Genomic DNA, 21,060 nt, shown 5'->3' with positions numbered 1-21,060 from the left:
ACTTTTTATTGTTATTTGAATATTTTTGCTGCTGTAATTGTCTGTTGCTTATGTTTGATTTATTCTTACTGTACACTGCCTTGAGTGAATTCTTTCAAAAAGTCAATAAATAAATAAATAAATAAATCCTAATGAATAAATAAATAAAACAGGAGCCTAGGTAGGAAAGGCACATTGGGGTATCCTTCCTACTTTATGGAATTTCTCACCCACACAACTTTGATTGGAAATGTAAAGCCACCCTTAAAACCTGGCTGTTTTCTAGAGCTTTTTCTGGATTTCAGGAGCTTGATCCACGTGCCATGCACTGCGCTTGTTTCGCTTCTGGCAGGCTCTTTCCATTTCCTTTTGTGTTCAGTTAAATTACCTTAAATGTACAGTAGAAGGATGAAATTGTTGTCTTATCCTCACTTCTCTCCCCCTCTCTCTCTTTTCAGCTAGTAGTATTTTGCAGTTCTAGGTATTTCTTTTATATCAGTTTTTACTTTGTTTTAATTGTAAACTGCTATGTGGTAATGAATGATGATATACCAAATGACAATAAAGAAATAAGTTGCACTGATTTTATAAATCAGCATAGACACAGAAAATTGCACTAGATTAAATGATGCCTATCCACTCTGCCCATCCACACCAAAATGTGCCCCCCCCCACTTTGAACTCAGACCCCCCCCCCCAAATCGAAGTCTGGCTATGCCTCTGCCTTTATCCACTTGTGCGTAAAGGGTGAAGGGTTATGGATTAGACATCTTCAAAAAAATCTAATAAAGTGGTAATTTAAGTCTTTGCTGACTCTTTACATCTATCTATACCAGAGGTTCTCAACCCAGTCCTCGGGACACACCTACCAGGGTCGGTCTTAGCAATTGCGGGGCTGTGCAGACCAGTTCAACGGGCCAGGCCCCCCTGCCCATGCTCCCCCACCCACACCCACCACCATAGGCCATAATTTATCAGTTTAAAAGGAGGTTTAGAGCTCTCGGAATCCCAACTCACCCCATACCTTGATGTGCCTCCACCACGTTTCAGTAGAGAGCGGCAGACAGTGGCAGCAATTTTCATATCCCATCAGCTGCTGAGCCCAGACCCTCTTTGCTGCTGCATCCTGCCCTTCAGGGTTGCCAGGTGGAAAAATTTTTCTACACCCAAACCAGCCCAAAACCCGCCCAAAGTCAAACCCCGCCCCTGACACCCCCACCCCTGTGTCATCACCCCCGCCCCGCCGTCATCACCCCACCCCCGCCGTCATCGGCCCCGCCTCCCACGTCATTGGCCCCGCCCAGAACATCACTAACCCCGCCCAAAATGCCACTAGCCCCGCCCCCGCGGCTGAAAAAAACCACTTAAAAACCGCCCAAAAGACCCAAAGCAAACCCAAAAAACCGCAACCCGCCGCGGGCAAAAATTTCCTGTGGCAGGTCGCAGAAAACCGCCCAATTGGGCGGTAAAACCACCCACCTGGCAACACTGCTGCCCTTGCGGAAACAGGAAGTGACATCAAAAGGGGCGGGATGCAGCAGCCTGATGCTCTCTACTGAAATGTGGCTGCACATTAAGGTACGGAGCAGGGAGGTGTTCTGAGACAGAAGGACAGACGTGCCAGAGATGAGGGGTCCCTAGGACCGTGGGGCCCTGTGCGACTGACCCGTCACCCCTGCCTAAGACCGGCCCTGACACCTAGCCAGTCAGATTTTCAGGATACCTACAATGAATATGCATGAGATAAATTTGCATACAATAGAGGTCGGGCACGCAATTCTATCTCAGGCATTTCATGACGGGTATCCTGAAAACCCAACTGGCTAGATGTATCTCAAGGACTGAGCTGAGAACCCCTGATCTTTATGATCAGTAATTTTGAATAACTTCTATCTTTTTGCCTGGCACTGACAGACTTCCCTGCCCAACCCCCTCCTCCACTTTCTTGGTGTAAATTGCCTGTGGGTGAGGAGGGAGGAGTCAGGTATGTGGAAATTATCGTTGATTACTATTAATACAGAACATGTTTTTGGTGTAAAGATTCCAGGTGACGTTTAAAACCTGTTCCCAGGTGGCTTGCTGCCTGTGTATATATGTTGGAGGTGCCTGTGCCCTGTTGCTCTCTGCCACTCCAGCCTGTGCTGTGGGATAAAGCTCCAGCTGGCATCTGGTGCTGGCATCCTGTGGTACCTGCTACAGCAGGCGGCAGTGATCAGAGAGGGGGGCACCTGCCCCAGGATGCACTCGCTGCTTTTAATGCTTTTGGGCAGCGTCTGTGCTCAGGAAGTTCCATTTGGTGAGTACCAGGGATAGGAATATTTTACCATGAAAAGTCAGTGACCTCTCCCAGCCCAACCCGGCAGCAAATGATCATCTGAAATATGTCAAACAGGCTGTGTACGATTGGATGTGAACTAATGAGAGGTGTGTGGAAAGGGGGCATCAGCTCTTACAGGCAGTGTGAGGGCTCCTGAAGGCGCAGGTGGTATATTGGGGTACAGAAGGAAGCTTTCTGTTAACTGAGAATCCAGATCTTTGTGGGTTTGAGTCCAGCCAAAAATCAGATTTTGCATGAAGAATGGTTGATTAAATAAAATAGAACCTCCATATTTCTGAAGGTCTTATTAGGGATTTAGTTTTTTTTTTTTCTGGGAATGTAGTCTAATGGTTAAAGCAATGAGAACCAGAGCAGCCAGGGTTCAAATCCCACCCCCACTGCTTGCGATCTTGGGCAAGTCAACTAACCGTCCATTGCTTCAGGTACAAACAGACTGCAAACTAGAGAGTTGCACGGGGACAGAAATCTTACCCATCCCCGCCCGTCCCTGCTGGAATCTTACCTGTCCCCACCCATCCCCACTGGAATCTTACCCATCCCCACAAGAATTTAATCCATTCCCACCCATCCCGGTAAGAATTTAATAGTACATAAAAGAAAGTTCCAGTCAGCTCCCTCAGTCTCTTTCTGGATTTGAGCCACAGCACTGTAGGCAAGGAAGGAACGGAAGTTGGAACTTGGAACACTCTGGTGCGCACCTGTAAGATTTGTCTCTGATTCACTGACAGTATGTGCTGAGAGGCCGCCACATCCACGCGCCAGTAGATCAGGTGACATCTGATTCTCATGCCTGTGTCAGAGCTGAGGTCTGTGCACCAGCCTGGGAGCAAAGAGGATTAATAGTAACATAGTAAGTGACAGCAAATAGACCTGAACGGTCCATCCACTCTGCCCAATAGTCACACTCATGATCAATTCATCATTAAATCGAGTGTGATATTATATACTTGATAATGGTCTTTCTTTCGTGTTTCTGGAACAAAGACCACAGAAGTCTATCTGGCCCCATCCTTATGTGCCAACTGCTGGAGTTGCCATCGAAGCCCACTCCAGCCTATTCATGTTCTCATTTGTGGGACACAGACCGTAAAAGTCTGTCCAGCACTGTCCTCATGTTCCAGCCACTGAAGTTGCTATCTAAGCCCTTTCCAGCCCATCCTACACCAGATTGCCATGTATGAGACACAGACCATACAAGTCTGCCAGGTATCAGTCCTAGTTCATCACAGCCAGAGTCGCCATCTAAGCGTCACTTGACACATCCACACACATGCAGCCATTTAAGGTTAGGTTTTATATAACTTCCATTTTCTAATTAGAGATCCTCTGTGTTCATCCCACGCCTTTTTGAATTCCGTCATCATTTGTGACTCTACCACCTCCTTAATGGAAGACTTTCCACATTTATGTTGTTAAAGCAAGGAAGAAGAGGAGGAGGAGGAGGAGGAGAAGACAGCACTCAAATAAATTGGTATTCGGTAGATGAGAGGCTGGTGCAGGTGCAGCTTACACTTCCACGGGAAGCCCACAGAACTGGTTCCATCCCCGCGGGAATCCCGCGGGGACGGAAGCCGTGCAGCTCTCTACTGCAAACCTCCTAGAACAGAGAAATATCTATTGTATTTAAATGGAACTTGTGTTGAGCCACTACTGAAAAATACATGAGCTAAATCCCAAATCCTTCTGCCAACTGCTGAGAGGCAGAAAGATGATGCTCTCCCTGCCCACTGAACCACATACTGGCATAAGCCATTCCACTACACCTGAAATCATACATGGGACTTTCCTACCTGCTCAATGATCAAAGTACCTACATTTCCCCACTTGTGAAAGAGCAGAAAAACAAATTCATTTCCGCATACCCTAATCCTATCTCTTGACTATTATACAAAGACATTGTTGGTTTAAGGATGTCTGGTGGTCGATTGGAATCTGTGCCCAGGCCAGGCTGAGTGACTCTGCCTACTGACATTCCCTGCCTATTTATACATATTTTCTTTGGATCTATTTCCCTTTCCTTCACCATTCCCAACAGTAGAACTGCTTCTGCCCTGTTGCACTCTGTCACATCTGCCTGCGGATTGAGATACAGGCTGCAGCCAGTACCCGGTGCTGGCATAGGGGACCCCGCAGGGCCAGTGATCAGAGAGAGGATGTACCCACTGCTGCTTCTGGGCAGCCTCTGGGCTCAAGGAGTTTTATCTGGTGAGTACCAAGGGAAGGAAAATCTCACTGTAAAAAGTCAGTGCCCTGTGACAGCGTTTTCTCTTCTTGTGAAAAAAGCACAGGCATGCATATGACAAAAATCATGATAAATATATCAGTGCTGTAAGTTCCTTGATATGAATGGATGTGAAATGGCACAGAGGGATCCCCCTCTGTCTGCTGCAGCAGGTGCCACTGATAGGGGGAGGGGGAGCCCTGCTCCCAGATGTACCCACTGCCACCACTGCTGCCTCTAGGTAACTTCTGTGCCCGGGCAGATATTGCTGATGAGAAGCAGAGACAGGAATGTCTCACCATAAACAGTCAGTACCCTGTGTCACTTTGTTCTGTGCTTGTGAAAACTACTTACTACTACTTATCATTTCTAAAGCACTACTAGACATACGCAGCGCTGAACACTCGAAGGAGCTTACAATCTAATTAGGACAGACAAACAGGACAAATAAGAGATAAGGGAATATTAATAGGTAAGAGAGTAAGAAGAGTTAGAGAGTAAGGCAACTAATTTAAAGAAAGTGAACAAAAAGTATGTGAATAGGAAACATGTCACTGTGTAAGTTCACCGGGCTGCTTTGTACTAGCAGACGTGAACTGATGAGAGATGCAGGTGGGGTTTGGGCTACAGAAGGAGGCTCTGAGTTTACTGAGGGTCCAGATTCCTCTGGGTTGGTCTAGGTCCAAAAGTCGTCTTCCTGTCAAATTCAGAATTAAGTTTATCAATAGAAATCAAACAAAATAAAACATGGAAAAGAAAATAAGATGATACTTTTTTTATTGGACATAACTTAATACATTTCTTGATTAGCTTTCGAAGGTTGCCCTTCTTCGTCAGATCGGAAAAAAGCAAATGTGGTAGCAGATAGTATATATGAGTGAGACATCCAAGCATTAAGTTATGTCCAATAAAAAAGGTATCATCTTATTTTCTTTTCCATGTTTTATTTTGTTTGATTTCTATTGATAACCTTTAAGAGTGGACTAACACAGCTACCACACCTCTCTACTTAAGATAGAATTAAGTTTAAAATTGTGCTTCTTGCTTCTAAGGCATTCCACTCTGACCATCCCTTATACTCCTGTGCGGACCCTTAGATCACTAATTGACCTTTTGATTGCTCCTACCCTGGACCTGGAGCTCCTCAACTAGAAACAAGCAGCCAGAGAACTTTTTCCTTCACTGCCCCTGTTCTTTGGCACAAGTGACCCTTAACTATTCGCAGAAAACTGTCCCTAAAATGTCTTAAGTCCTGACTATGCCAACAAGCTTACACCACCTAATTTAAGGCGGGTCCCTGGTAATAGCTGTTCTATGCTTTTTGGTGATTGAGTGTCTGGGCAAAGACTGAATTCTTTTGTGTCTAATTATGTTGTTCTTTTCTCTGTGTATGTAATCTATTCTGTACACCGCGTTGTCCTGCCCTGTTAGCTAAAGTGGTATAGTAAGTTTTAAATAAATGCATCAACAAATCTGAGACTTTCAAAGCTCCATGTTCTCCCTCCTCCTAGACAATATTATAGAAGAAAATGCCTGCGATATGTTCAAAAGATCTGGAGAAATATCACAAGTTTCCCCATTTACCTTTACTATTTGGGGGATTGAATCTGATGTTGCTGAAGCCGTTTTGCCTCTCATTCTCTCTCTTTTTCAGTGCCAGGGAATCACTCTGTGAGATATTTCACCACAGCCATCATTGCAGACTCCAGGTTCCTAGGCTTTTTGGCCACTGATTATTTTGATGACATCATGTTGGGGTGGTATGACAGCCATGCTGAGGTGCTGGAGCCCCGAGCCCTGTGGATGAAGCAGGCAGTGGGTCCAATTTACTGGCAGCAGAACGCCCAATTTCTGAGGGGCCAGCAGCACACGTCAGTAACTGTGCTGTTAGATATAATGAAACAGACCAATCAGACCAAAGGTGAGTTACATCATTGCAGTGTTACAGATGAAGTAACCGAGATAATAAGCCACCACTAGTGACGATACACCAGCAATGGCTTATTGGACTCCTAGGGGTGGCGGGGGGGGGGGGGGGGTTCCTAGTCAAATGGTTCTCTGTATTGGTTAACACATCTCACTTTGTCTATGTAGGTATTCTAGGAAGTAATGGTCGTGGGAAAAGAGGCTGTGCCTGATGGTTTCCTGATGAAAGCTATGTGAAGAAGGAGTGAAGGGAGAGGCCATGCACAGGGGCTCTTGGCTTAGAACCAGATAGGGAAGGAGTTGTAAGGGACCTTTTCTATCCCAGTATGTCATATCACCATTAAGTTTGATTGTGCACTGGTCATTTAAGTAAGAAAAGGGATGTTTGGCTTGGGACCTCCAAACTGTACCATGTATTTTTTTTTTTAAAGAGCGGCATCGTTTGGGGTTTTCTGCATGTAAATAGAGTCACATATGTAGGTAGAAGATTATGCAACCTACATCTTTAAGTGCCAGCGTTTAGAAAATTGTGTGCACAGGGAGAAGCAAGTATGGAACCGCGCTTTAAAGTTCAAAATTTTAAACAATTCTAGAGAGGGAAAGAAAGTTTTCACCTAAATCATTCCTTCAAACTCTGGTGCAAACCAGCAGTTAGCTGACATTTTGGGGCAATTTGCAGCAGGTGTATATGCCGCTGGGAGAATGTTTGAAATATACACGTTTTTCCAGTTGTCAAATAGGAAATAAATGTATAAGGGGTGATATTCAGCCAGTGGCTGAGGACCGGCATTAAATATCAGGAGAGGTGTGGATGAATGGCATTTAACCAGAAAAGTGCCGATATTCAACCCTTAAGTGGTTAAGTTAAACTGGCCAAAGATAGGATTGCTGTTTATATGGTCCTATTTAGCTGGTATTTTCAAAGCACTTAGACTTTACAAAGTTGCATAGAAGCCCTTTTACAAAACGGTGCCAAAGTACCGCCGGACTGCCAGTAGTTCCGGGTTGAGCATGTACAATTTCCAGTGCTCCTGGTAAAAAAATTTTTTGTCTAGCATGGCACTAACCGGGTGACAATCGGGCATTGCCACATGCTGCCCAGTTACCGCCGGGTTAACATGGGAGTCCTTACTGCCACCTCAATAGGTGGCATGGCCATGCAGTAAGAGTTATCTTACTGCATGGCCATTTTTTAAGGGGGCTTTTTACCCACTGCGGTAAAAACGGTCCCCGACGCTACTGCAGGGCCATTTTTCCTGCAGCTTAGTAAAAGGACCTCATAGTAACCTATGGAACTTTGTAAGTCTAAGTGTTTTGAAAATGAGCCCCTTATCCAGATGTGCTGACTCCATCCTGACTCCGCCCCTGGACTGCCCACAAAATAGCTGTTGAATTTTCCCTCAGGGCTGGCTCAGCACCAGTTAACCAGGCAAGAAGCTCTCTTAACTGGTTATCTGGTTCTGAACCTCGACCGCATTATTTTAAGGTCTATCTAAGTCACACCCCCTTCAATACTGTGTTTGTTGCAGATATACAAGTGTTTTTTTTAACATGTGTAAGTAAGCATTTAAGTCTTCTAAAATCACAACACTGGTGTAATAGTGTGGCGCCCCCTGGTGTTCAGTGTGGCGTTCCTATGGGTTTTTTTGGTTGGCATGAGTCTTGTGAAGAATCTCCCTTGAATCTTAATTTCTGTCTTTTGTGAAGTTGGTCTGAAGACAGAAATTGTACCCATCCCTCTGTGCCTAAGCAAAGAACATGCAGAGATGCTAAGTGTCACTCATTAAAAGTGTGTCACACTCATTTGAAAGTTTCCTCACTCTAACACTCTTTGAGTACTATTTCTCACTCATCAGAGCTTCGGTACCAGTGCACTGATCTCGATCACTTCTTTCATGAGACTGAAGCTTTAGAGAAGTAAACCAAGTGGTCCAACCAGTAGGAAATCTGAGCACTGCTTATTGCTTCCCCTTGCCATTTGCCTTTTCCCTTTACTGCGAGTAAATGTACTCATAAGTACATAAGTATTGCCATACTGGGAAAGACCAAAGGTCCGTCAAGCCCAGCACCGTTTCCAACAGGGGCCAATCCAGGTCACAAATACCTGGCAAGATCCCAAAAAGCACAAAACATTTTATGCTGCCCATCCCAGAAACAAGCAGTGGAGTTTCCCCATCTTAATAATGGTCTATGGACTGATCCTTTAGGAAGCCGTCCAAACCTTTTTTAAACCCTGTTAAGCTAACCACCATTACCACATTCTCTGGCAATGAATTCCAGAGTTTAATTACACATTGAGTGAAGAAAGCTTTTCTCCGATTCGTTTTAAATTTACTACTTTGTAGCTTCTTCAAATGCCCCCTAGTCCTAGTATTTTTGGAAAGAGTAAACAGATGCTTCATGTCTACCCTTTCCACTCCACTCATTATTTTACAAACCTCTATCATATCTCCTCTCAGCTGCCTTTTCTCCAAGCTGAAGAGCCCTAGCCGCTGTAACCTTTCCTTATAGGGAAGTCGTCCCATCCCCTTCATCGTTTTCGTCACCCCTCTCTTTTCTAATTCCACTATATTTTTTTTTAGATGCGGCGACCAGAATTGAACACAATATTCGAGGTGCTGTCGCAACATGGAGTGATACAAAAGGCATTATAACATCATCATTTTTGTTGTCCATTCCTTTCCTAATAATACCTAACATTCTATTTGCTCGGAAACTGATATACATACTTTTAACGATGATGAGGTACCACCCAGAAATGTCATGAGGTCCTAGATGATTAGATATCCATGCAACGCAACAGCCATGATAGCTATTAGGTTAAGCCTGGGGGAGGGAGGCTGGGTCTAAATTCAGTGAGGGATCTTGCATGTTCAGCTACTCAGAAGGGTGGAATACAAAGGAGGAAGAAGGCAGAAACTGTCCCGGATAAGGAGTCACATGTAGACCTGGTCATGCTCTGTGACTGACAGCCAGGATAGATGGATAGGCTGGATGGAGTCAGCTGGTCTTTTGATTCTTTCTAACCCAATAGAATGTTGCAAACAAATTATATGCAGAGGGTGGAGACTGTCTGTCTAGGGGCAGCTATTAAAAATTTAATGGGGGACAAGGTTTTGTGGGGGAAGAACCAGGGAAAAGACACATCAAGTCTGAAAATGGGCCAGATTGGACCATGGAGAGAAAAGACCCTCTCAGAATAGCCCAATGCATTTCTTTGGGGAACAGCTGCAGAAGCTGCAGGATATTCGGTCCCCACTCCATTCAGACCGCCCCTCCCTCCCTTCCTCCCTCCCAGCCACATACAGGAAACACAGATTCACAAACACAGATACATACCCCACACAGAGGTTGGAAAGAATTCCATGGATCACACTCTGCATGCTTTAACTACTTCTTAAGCCATCATCTGCTACATTACTATATGCTGAACACATCTGGTTGCATTTATTGGGCTCAATATTCAGCTGGTGATGGTCAGCGATTTTTAAGGTGCTGGCTGTTGCAGGCTGAATCTGACTTGCATACTCAGGGCTAATCTGGGTGCCAGTTTTAAATATCCAGGTGTTTGGTGCTCTGAAGTTATCTGGGTATGGCAGAGATATACAATCACTGTACAACATTATCTCTCTAGTAAAGGTAGCAAAGTACTTTAACAAGACTATAATCCTGTGAAGTGCAATAGAACCTTAGTAAGAAAAGGAAAAAAGCCTCTGAACCCAACCTCTAACCAAAATCAATGTTTTCAAAAACACAGGTGGAGGAAAATATATGGGTTACCTCTTTTCATCGGCATTAAAAAAAACCTCAATTCTTTGGTTCAAAATTGCTAAACTTCACAGAGATGGCAATTGATGCATCCACAAAAAGAAGTAAAAGAACTACTTAACTTAAACTTCAATGTGCAGGTAAGCAAAAACGTGCGTGGTCGGTCAGTCACACCGACTGTGGCCAGAGTTTCGCTGCTGGGAGCTGTTTCAAGGCGTGCGTGACCAGTAACTTTAAACCACGTCCGATCTTCCCGCTATGGGATCAATCAGACATAGCATGACTTTTTGTGTGGTCCAACATGGCCAGTTAGCCATCTGACCACCCTCTGCTGAATATCTCTGGGTCCTCCCTGACTTCACCTACAGATTACCCTTGGCCACCCTGGCATTAACCGGATAGAGCAGTGGTGGTCTTTCCAGATTTTCATCAGCACTATCTGGTTTTATGTCACTGGAAATCCATAGAACACCCGGTCAGTGGAATATAACCAGATAAGGAGCCTCTTTTATCCGGTTTATTGACCTTTAAGTGCATTCACTCTGCAGCTCTTCAGTATCTCTCCCTACATACATTCCTCCCCGGGAACTCTGTTCACTGGGTAAATCTCTCTCACCGCTAACTCCAGACTCCGTTCCTTTTATCTTGCTGCATCATATGCCTGGAATAAACTTCCTGAGCCAGTACGTCAAGCTCCATCTCTGGCCATCTTCAAATCTATGCTCAAAGCCCACCTTTTTGATGCTGCTTTTAACTCCTAACCCTTATTCACTTGTTCAGAACCCTTATTTTATCATCCTCACGTTAATATTCCCTTATCTCTTGTTTGTCCTGTTTGTCTGTCCTAACTAGATTGTAAGCTCTGTCGAGCAGGGACTGTCTCTTCATGTTCAAGTGTACAGCGCTGCGTACGTCTAGTAGCGCTATGGAAATGATAAGTCGTAGTAGTAGTAGTTATCTCTCGCTGAATTGTCCCCATTGTGTTCAGATATTTGTGACAGGAAAATACACGCTGGCCACATCTGACCACACATCTCTTTATTTTCAGGTGTCCATACTTACCAGACAGTGGAAGGCTGTGAGGTCAGAGACCAAAACACCACGTTCGTCTTTTTCAGGACAGCATTTGACGGGGCAGATTTTCTGTACATCAACACAGACACCATGAAGTGGGTGGCTGAAATGCCAGAGGCGGAGGAGATAGTACAGGCTCGGAATGCTAACAAGATGGGGATTCAGCAGTTCCTGAGGGACCTGTCCAAAGTCTGCGATGATGTACAATATTTACTTCCCTTTGCAAATCAGACTCTCCAACGAAAAGGTAAAAACAGAGAAACGAAGCAGTAGGTGAAGGGCATTGGGGGGGGGGGGGGAAGCGCATATAATTACTGCCTTTATAACTTCCCCAGGGATATCTCCTCAGGGTCCCCACAGGACACATATTCCCCATTCTGTTTTCAGAGGAAGGATATCTGTTACCTTTATAATTATCTCCTTCATGCGGTCATGCTACTCTAAGACACCACTACATCATCCAGTTGTATCACTCATACATTCGCCCGGGTCTTTTTAAAGACCAGGCATTTCTATTATCACTCCAGCACAATGTGCATCAGAATTCTTGTATATCGCATAAGGTTCAGAAGACTCCTGAGGCAGGCCTGTGGTCGAAACACAGTACTGTGTCAAATCTCCAACCAATAAAAACGTTATGAGAAGTATCAGACTGTTGTCCTTGTCTCTAGAGTCCATGGTCAATTTCCCACCATCATGGTCAACTTTCCACCATTATTCCCTTCCTTGTGCTTCATTCGTGGGTATCCAAAGTTCTTCCACCGAGGTGCATTTCCTTTGACTGGACTCCCCATCCTCCACCTCTTTCCTGAGGTGGAATGGATAGCAAGGAGTGGAACGGGTAGACGTGAATCGTTTGTTTACTCTTTCCAAAAATACTAGGACTAGGGGGCACGCGATGAAGCTACAAAGTAGTAAATTTAATACAAATCGAGAAAGTTTTTCTTCACTCAACGTGTAATTAAATTCTGGAATTCGTTGCCAGAGACTGTGGTAAAGGTGTTTAGCTTAGCGGGGTTTAAAAAGGATCTGGATGGCTTCCTAAAGGAAAAGTCCATACACCATTATTAAATTGACTTGGGGAAAATCCACTGCTTATTTCTGAGATAAGCAGAATAAAATGTATTGAACTTTTTCGGGATCTTACCAGGTTTTTGTGACCTGGATTGGCCACTGTTGGAAACAGGATGCTGGGCTTGATGGACCTTTGGTCTGTCCCAGTATGGCAATACTTATGTACCTGTATAATGAACCCCCAACATACCCCCCTCCAATATCTCTTCAAAACTAGGGAGCTTCCTATGTACTTTCTCCTGGGGGGGGGGGGTGGCAAAGAGCAGCTGCAGTTAAAGCAAAACAATAGATCTCGACAATCATAAAAATTCTAATATCAGGACTTAACTTGGCTCTTGGAAATTGATGTAATTTTGTATATACATATAAAGCAAAGTTTCATATTTAAAAGACTGATGTCCATCTATGCCAGGGCTCCTTAACCCGATCCTCACAGGGCCGAGCCAACACGGTAAGCGAGGTAAGCATGGCAGGAGGGCGCCATCCTCTGGGGGGTGCCCCGGCGCACCATGCTTACCTCGCCCTCTTCTCCCCAGATCCTTTTCCTTTTTTTTTTGTTTAAATTTACCTCTGTCCGGCGGCAGCATAGCGTTAGTCAGGAGGCGGCGCTCCCTTGCCCCGATGTGTCAGTCTTCCCTTCGCTCAGTTCCGCCTTCTTCTGACATCAGAAATGACATCAGAAGAAGGCGAGACACTGAGCAAAGGGAAGACTGACACGTCGGGGTGGGGGAGCGCCGCCTCCTTCTCACTAACGCTAAGCTGCCGCTGGACAGAGGTAAATTTAAACAAAAAAAAAAGGAACAGGATCTGGGGAGAAGAGGGCGGGTAGTGTAGTGATCGTTTTTGGGGGGGCGGGGTGGGGCCAACTGCAAGGGGGGCGCCGGAGACCCTAGGCACGGCCCTGCTCAGTCAGGCTTTCAGGATAACCCACAATGAATATACATGGAATACATTTGAATAAAATGGAGGCAGTGCATGCAAATTGATCTCATGCATATTCATTGTGGACATCCTGAAAACCTGACTGGCTTGTTGTGTCCCAAGGACTAGGCTGACAGGATGTTCTAGGACAAGTGATGTTGGGATAATCACAATTGTTTGAGTTTAATTGTGAAAATATCCAGGGGGAGGTGGGGGGCTGAAAGTTTGCCTAGGGTAACTAATATTTTTGTACCAGCCATGAGCTTAAACCCCTATTCCCACCCCACCCCCATCAATGAAAGACTATTAAAGATAGAGTGTAGAGGAGACCTCTCTCTCTCATCATGTCTCCCCTTATATACAGACAAGCCCAGTGTGAGAGTCATAGAAAGGAAGATCCCGAATGACTCCACGACCCTGTATTGCCATGCCTACGGGTTCCACCCCCGCCGCGTCGAGATGAAATGGCTGAAGAGTGGAGCAGAGACGCAGGCCAAGCTGGAGCCAGAGCAGATTCTGCCCAATCCAGACGGGACCTACCAGGCCATCGTGTCCTTAAATGTCACAGCTAAGACCCAAGACGATTACTCCTGCCTGGTGCAGCACAGCAGCCTGGAGAAGGATAAGATAGTGCTCTGGGGTAAGGGGCTAGAAACTGGCTTAAGTGTCATGCCACAGAATTCCAGCAAAAGTATCCCGGGGAATGGCTGGCACTGGTCTATGTGACATGATGAGAGAATTGAAGGGATTCCGAGAAAAGCTCTAGATAATATAGGACCCGACACTCAGACCCGAGATAAAGGCTGAGACATGTGCATATGACTTACAAAGTTACGTGGAGGGGCATTTTTGATATGACATCTCAGTCTGATTTTAGACGTTTTGCAAAAAAAACGTCCAAAATCTGAATAGGAAAGAAGTTCATTTTCAAAAAAGAAAAACTCTATTGTGCTTTGGATGTTTGTTTTTTTTTTGGTCCATTTAAAAAACAAACAAACCAAAAATCATCCAAGTGAAAAACATAGAAAATCTAGCCATTGGGAGGGGCCAGCATTTTTAATAGACTGTTTTCCCAGACTTCCCAGGAGATAAATGGGGCATCCTAGGGGGCACTGCAGTGGACTTCAAAGACATGCTCCCAGGTACACTTGTCACCCCCTCTCCCAGTCACACCACTGAGCCCCTGTGATTTACACCCCTTCTCCCAGTCACCCCACTGGGCCCCTGTGCTATACACCTCCTCTCCCACTCTCTCCCCCAATCACAGTAAGTTTCCTGACAGACTCTGTTGCTTTGAGATTTCTCTCCTGTCATCCATCTCCCCCACAGGCCTGAGACAGGACAGGATCAACGTCTCCAATGACCATCCTAAGCATCTGCTCTGTTGGTGCCCTGAGTCCTATCTGTGTGGACTTGTGATATTGCTTTTCTTAGGTAAATGAAGAGAAACATCAGAACTACAAGCTCATGACCTGAACATCTGAAGTCATTTGGCAACCTCAGGGAAAAAATATCCCCAATATCAGACATTAATCTGATCTGCCTCCCAGGTCACCTTTTCCCTCTCCCCTCTCGGCTGCTACGGGTGTGGGGTATGGAAGATGTGATGTGGGATCTGCCTATCATCCCCATAACAATAGAGTTAATGTACAGATGGGTCCAAGACCCTAATGTCTCATTACCACTCCCACTGTTTGTCTCCTGTTACAGAGAGAGGCCTGATGCTACTGCCAGAGCCAGGGAAAGACACAGGCACAGCACAGCCGGGTCTGCCCATTGGGGGAATTATCAGTGTGATCCTGGCTCTTGTGGGTCTAGTCTTTGGCCTGACACTGGGGCTGGTCAGCTGGCAGAAGTGGAGGCAAGGTAAGAGGGAGAATCTTCTACCAGTGGAGTGTGACTGAGGTGCAGGGGACAGCTATCAGCAGCCCCCCCTTCGTCCCCTGATAGTAAAAAAGTTATTACTGTACCCCTATAATGCTTATATTCCTGTTCTATCGAATAAAGCATTCGACGCAGGACCAGAAACAGCACTGACAAAAAGAAATTCCCTAGGAAGCAGGAACAGTCCTCATTTGCAAAAGTCAAGTCACATAAGAACACATCCTGAGCTTTGTCATCCATTTTCACTCTTTTGGTAGCTAATTGAAGAAATTAGTGACTTACAACCAGTAAGTGGATCAGGTTCAAACTTGGGCACAGGCACTAAATAAAAAGAGGAATAATCTGAAGGGATCATCTGACCAACCATGGGTGAGGGAGGTGGAAGTGGATTTGTGTGTGATATCATTTGTGACCTCACTCCCGACACAGACTTATTAGAAAGCAGTGTGTTTGTGATGTCATGAATGACCTCACTCTCAGCATAGGCCAATCCCGGTCATTAAATTCACCAATAACTTCAAGGACATGCTTTCTTTCTAGGTTTCAGAGCTCATGTTATATTTTTGTGTTTTTCAGCAGAGACCCTTGGAGAGAGATTCTTCAACACCTGAGGCTTCTGTATCCAGAATAGGGTCTTCCTAAAGCCCACCTGAAAACTGAGAATGGGACATGTCTACCCTCTCTCTCTATGTATTTCATGCTATAGATATGGCTTTTGTGTTAAACTATTGCTTCAGATACCCACTTAGTCTGTAACCTCTTCAGGACAGGGATTTAACACATCTGAATAATTATTACCATCGTACTGCATTGCATATGTCATTCCACAAGGAACACAATCAGATTCAAAGTCTCCATGAAGAGTGAAAGTCAGTCATTCCAACAAATCCCATCTCTGTCCTATAACTCAGGCGGTGGTGATGTTTTCCAGAAACAAGCGACTGTTAACTGCACAGTTTGAATTAATCATCCCAGAAATGGAGTACTTCTTTGAAAGAGTTAACTGTTTAGACACTCCAGTCTCAGCAATGGACACCTACAAACATCTGGATACTGGAAACCAGCTGCCCATCACAGCTCCTGGTTTGTTCTGTCACATGCAAAAAACATGCTATTTTTCACTCGTTCCAAAAGTACAAAGACTAGGGCACACTCAATGAAGTTACATGGAAATACTTTAAAACAAATAGGAGGAAATAATTTTTCACTCAATAAATAGTTAAGCTCTGCAACTCTTTACCAGAGGATGTAGAAACAGCAGTTAGCGTATCTGGGTTTTAAAAAGGTTTGGACAAGTTCCTGGAGGAAAAGTCCATTGCTATTGAGACAGACATGGGGGAAGCCACTGCTCGCCCTGGCATTTGTAGCATGGAATGTTGCTATTATCTGAGATTCTGAATGGAATCTTGTTACTCTTTGGGATTCTTCCAAGTATTTGTGACCTGGATTGGCTACTGTTGGAAACAGGATACTGGGCTGGACGGACCATTGGTCTGACTCGTTTTGCCTATTCTTATGTTCTTATCCATTACAGGAAGCAAGATACACGAGATCACCATATCTGTTCTAACCTAAAAAAACAGGGATAAACACAAACGGGTCGATTTAACTAGCTAGAAAAGCTCCTGGACAGTTAAATCACCTGTTTGGGGCTAACCACTAAGTGAGGTGTAACTGGGAAGAACTCCAGCAGAATCTTGACCCCCAAAATGGGCAATTCTATACACTGGGCAGCAGTGGCGCACCAAGGGCAGGGCGATGGGTGCAGGCAGCAAGTGGGTGCGTGGAGCAGGTGCACAGCTGTTGGCTTTGCCATTCCCCTGCCCCCTCTAACATTACTTCCTGTTCCGGGCCAGGGGACCATCAGAGCTGAGAGGAAAGATCAGGTGATGCTCTTCAGAAGGGTGTGGCGCACCTTGGAGGGTGGTGCGCTGGGGGGGGGGGGGGGGGGGTGGTGCAGCCTTGGGTGGTGAACAACCTAGGAACACCACTGCTAGGCAGTAACAGTTACATGCACCCCCACTGTATGTGTAAATGTTTAGAATAATATCATATATGTGTCTATATGAGCAATTAGACAAAGTATCTTCCAAAATGATGCCTAAGTGCTATTCTGTAAATGTGTAACTATCTTCCATTGCACATATTTGTAAGGGGGTGTACAGAGGGGCGGAGCATGAATGGGACATAGGCGGGGCTTCCCCTTACGCATGTGACTTACAGTATATTAGGGGCAGCCCAAGGCAAGATGCCACACAGATGGGGCTAAGGTGCCCCCCAGAGGCCGAGATGCTGCCCCTTTCCTTCCTCCACCCCGTTTGCAGTGTTTACCTTGTTTTGTCATGTTCCAAAAGCCAGCAGCAGCAGCGATTCCCATATTCCCCTGCCGCCAGCACCTACCTCTTCCCTTTATTGCAGCTGCCTCTGATGAAACAGGAAGTTACATCAGAGAGGCGGCTGCAGTAAAGGGAAGAGGCGGGTGCTGGCGGCAGGGGCAGTGTATGGGAATCGCTGCCACCGCTGGCTTTTAGTACATGATGAAACAACAGGTAAACACTGCAAACGGGGTGGAGGAAGGAAGGGGGAGATGCCACTCCCCGAAGAGTGCCGCCCGAGGCCCCCACTTCAGGTGGTCTAATGGTCGGGCAGCCCCTGAGTATATTGTATGTTACATGCACCCATACCACACTTAGAATCTTGCACATTTGCCAGCTCTATGGCTGAAGTAAGTACAGGAGTTGTTACCAGGTTACATTAGTAATCCAGAATGGAATCTAGGTTCCTTGGTTACGTTCTAGAGCAGGTTTCTACCCTCGGCCTCAGGGTGCCTAAATTGGAGGTGCCTGGTTATAGAATTACCATCAAAATATCTATCACCCAAAAATCATCTCCAAGAAACTCACATCCTTCACTCAAAACACCCAGGGAACACCTACTCCAGGGCAAGGAGAGGAGAACCACAGAGCAGAAACCACATGTAATAACATACATTACGGAACTAGAAAACCTACGGAAAAATATGGAAGACCTTCAACTGTTAGGATGAGTTACTAACTTTTTGTATTTTATATCTTCCAGTTGGTGTTAGAGTGGAATTGAATTATTTAAGTTTTAGGGAAAAACTTTTTTTGTGTTATTAGTTTTTATGCAATTTCATTTATATTTTGTTTATTAATTTTATTTGTAATTCGCAGTGAACCCTTAGTTAGGGGATATAGCGATTAATAAGCATAACATTGACATTGAAATACTCCCTGCTGCCCCAGCTCTGGCCATCCAGAAACCACCTAGTCTAAAATAAAAACTTATAAAAAGTAAACGCCAAACAGAATCCCAAAGAGAAGAAACTGGCACAAAACTATATAGTTTAAATGTTATGAACTCCAGATGGAAGTTCTCTTTGACACAATGCAAGTACTACATACAGCACAGAGGGGCCCTATTACTAAGCTGCGTAAGCACCTATGCGTGCCCAACACGTACCTAATTGGAGTTACCGCCTGGTTACCGCATGGCCCTTGCAGTAATTTCAATTTTGGCGCGTGTCCGCTATGTGCGTCTGAAAAATATTTTTTTTATTTTCTGGCACATGGCGGCTACAAGCATAGACCATTACCGCCCGGTTCCTGTATGAGACCTTACCACTAGGTCAATGGCTTGCGGAAAGGTCTCAGAACCAAAATGGACGCACGACAATTTTCATTTTGCCGCACGTCCGTTTTCGGCAACAACATAAAAAGGCATTTTTTTGTAAGTGCGCTAAAAAATAATACTGTGCGCGCCCAAAACACACGTCTACACTACAGCAGGCCATTCTTTTAGCGCACCTTAGTAAAAGGATCCCAGAGACTCCACATATCCTGGCTTAGGAGACTTATTCCTGTCACGACATGTGCAAAATTAAACCACTTGAGAGACGTTACCCTGAGTGAAACAAGACAAAGGGCCCTGTTTACTAAGGTGCGTTATTGTTTTTAGCACGCCTACACTTAGCGAGTGCACTGACCATGTAAGCACCTATAGGAATATTGTAGGCACGTACATGGTTAATGAGCGTACATGGTTAACACGTGTTAAAAACATTAATACGCCTATAACGCTGCTTAGTAAACAGGGCCCAAAATGTATGAAGAGAAATTAAACTTTACATACAGAAAAGAACACGCTGCAAAGAAGAAGAAGACCCCTCAGCAGGTGAACATATTACTAACAGAGCCCCGCAATCAGGAATTCCAGAAACGCGGGACAAATCCGAGGGAACGGTACAGTATAGGGGGTGAAGTGCTTCAGTGTGCAAATGAAGAGTGGGACTTAGGGGTAATTGTGTCTGACGACCTTAAAGCTTTCAAACGGGTAGAAAAAGAAGGATGATTGGGTGCATAAAGAGAGGCATGACCATCAGGAAAAAGGAGGTGATAGTGCCATTGTCGTTGTATAAGTCTCTGGTGAGGCCTCATTTGGAGTACTGCGTGCAGTTCTGGAGACCGCACCTACGGAAAGATATAAACAGGATGTTGTCGGTCCAGAGGGCGGCTACGAAATTAGTAAGTGGTCTTGAATGCAAAAATTATAGGGACAGGCTTATGAACCTCAACATGTATACGCTGGGAGAGAGGAGACATGATAGAAACGTTTAAATATCTCAAGGGCATTTATATACAGGAAGAGAGCCTTTTTTAAATGAAGGAGAGCTCTGGAATGAGGGGGAATATGACAAAGTTAAGAGGGAATAGGCTTAGGAGTAACCTAAGAAAGTATTATTTCACAGAAAGGGTGGTGGAGGCGTGGAATGGCCTCGAGGTGGTGGAGTCGAGGATTGTTCCAGAATTTAAAAAGGCATGGGATAAGCATGTGGGATCGCTTAGGAACAGGAAGAATTAGGGGTTATAGAGGATGGATGGGCAGACTGGATGGGTCATATGGCCTTTATCTGCCGTCATCTTTCTATGTTTCTATCTGCAGTTCAGGAAGATCAAACGGGGCTGGATTCAGTAAATGGCACCCAAAGTTAGGGATGGAAAAGGTCCGTGCTGAGCGCCCTTTACCGTATACTTGCTTAGCGTGCATTTCATGCCTAACTTGAGGCCACAGCATTTATGCCTGCTGGCACCTAATTTTTGGCAGTTGGGCGGGCAAATGTTAGTATTCTATAACTTCATACCTAACTTCTAGGAATGCCCTCGATCCGCCTATACCCCTTCTCTTGGCCATGCCCCTTTTGAGTTGCGTGCTATGTGACTTAGGCGCGGATGTTATAGAACAGCGACTAGGACAGATGCGCAAGCAAATCCAAATTGCTGCCGATTAACTCCACTTACTGATTGTTGATGACTTTTACTAAAGCTTAGAGCGCGCTAATAAACTTAGCACACACCAAGGGGTATGTTTAATAAAGTGTGCTATAGGCGTGTTAGCATTTTTAATTCGGAAAAACGTGATTCGAAAGCGCCAAACCCCTCTGAAAAATTGCGCTGGCTCCCAATCAAAAAACATATTGCTTTCAAAATATGCACCCTGGTCCATAAAATTATCTATGGCGAATTTCCTGACACATCAAGGGAATCGCAGACTGGGAGGTGTGAGGTCTTGGCTTTTAAGCCAGGAATCATTGCCCTAGGTGGGACCTTCCTAGCGCGATTCCCTTGTAAGTGTTTTATTTCCTTATTGCTTATTTGTTTGAACCTAAGAAATTATAAGAGTTTGTGGAAACAGATGAAGAATCCTCTGCAGCAACTTCCTTCAGTTACCACTGTACCGGCTGCAATAACCGATTAACCTTCCTCCCTCAGAAAATGTGACGTGTAAGATTAACCATTTTGAGTTTTTCTTATTTTCTTTAAGATTGTTTTCCTGATCTTGGATCTTCCAATTGTGG

The sequence above is a fragment of the Microcaecilia unicolor genome, unplaced genomic scaffold (genome assembly GCF_901765095.1).
Source record: "Microcaecilia unicolor unplaced genomic scaffold, aMicUni1.1, whole genome shotgun sequence".
Lineage (NCBI taxonomy): Eukaryota > Metazoa > Chordata > Amphibia > Gymnophiona > Siphonopidae > Microcaecilia > Microcaecilia unicolor.
The sequence above is the reverse complement of the archived record's forward strand: the minus strand, read 5'-3'. Positions refer to the sequence as shown.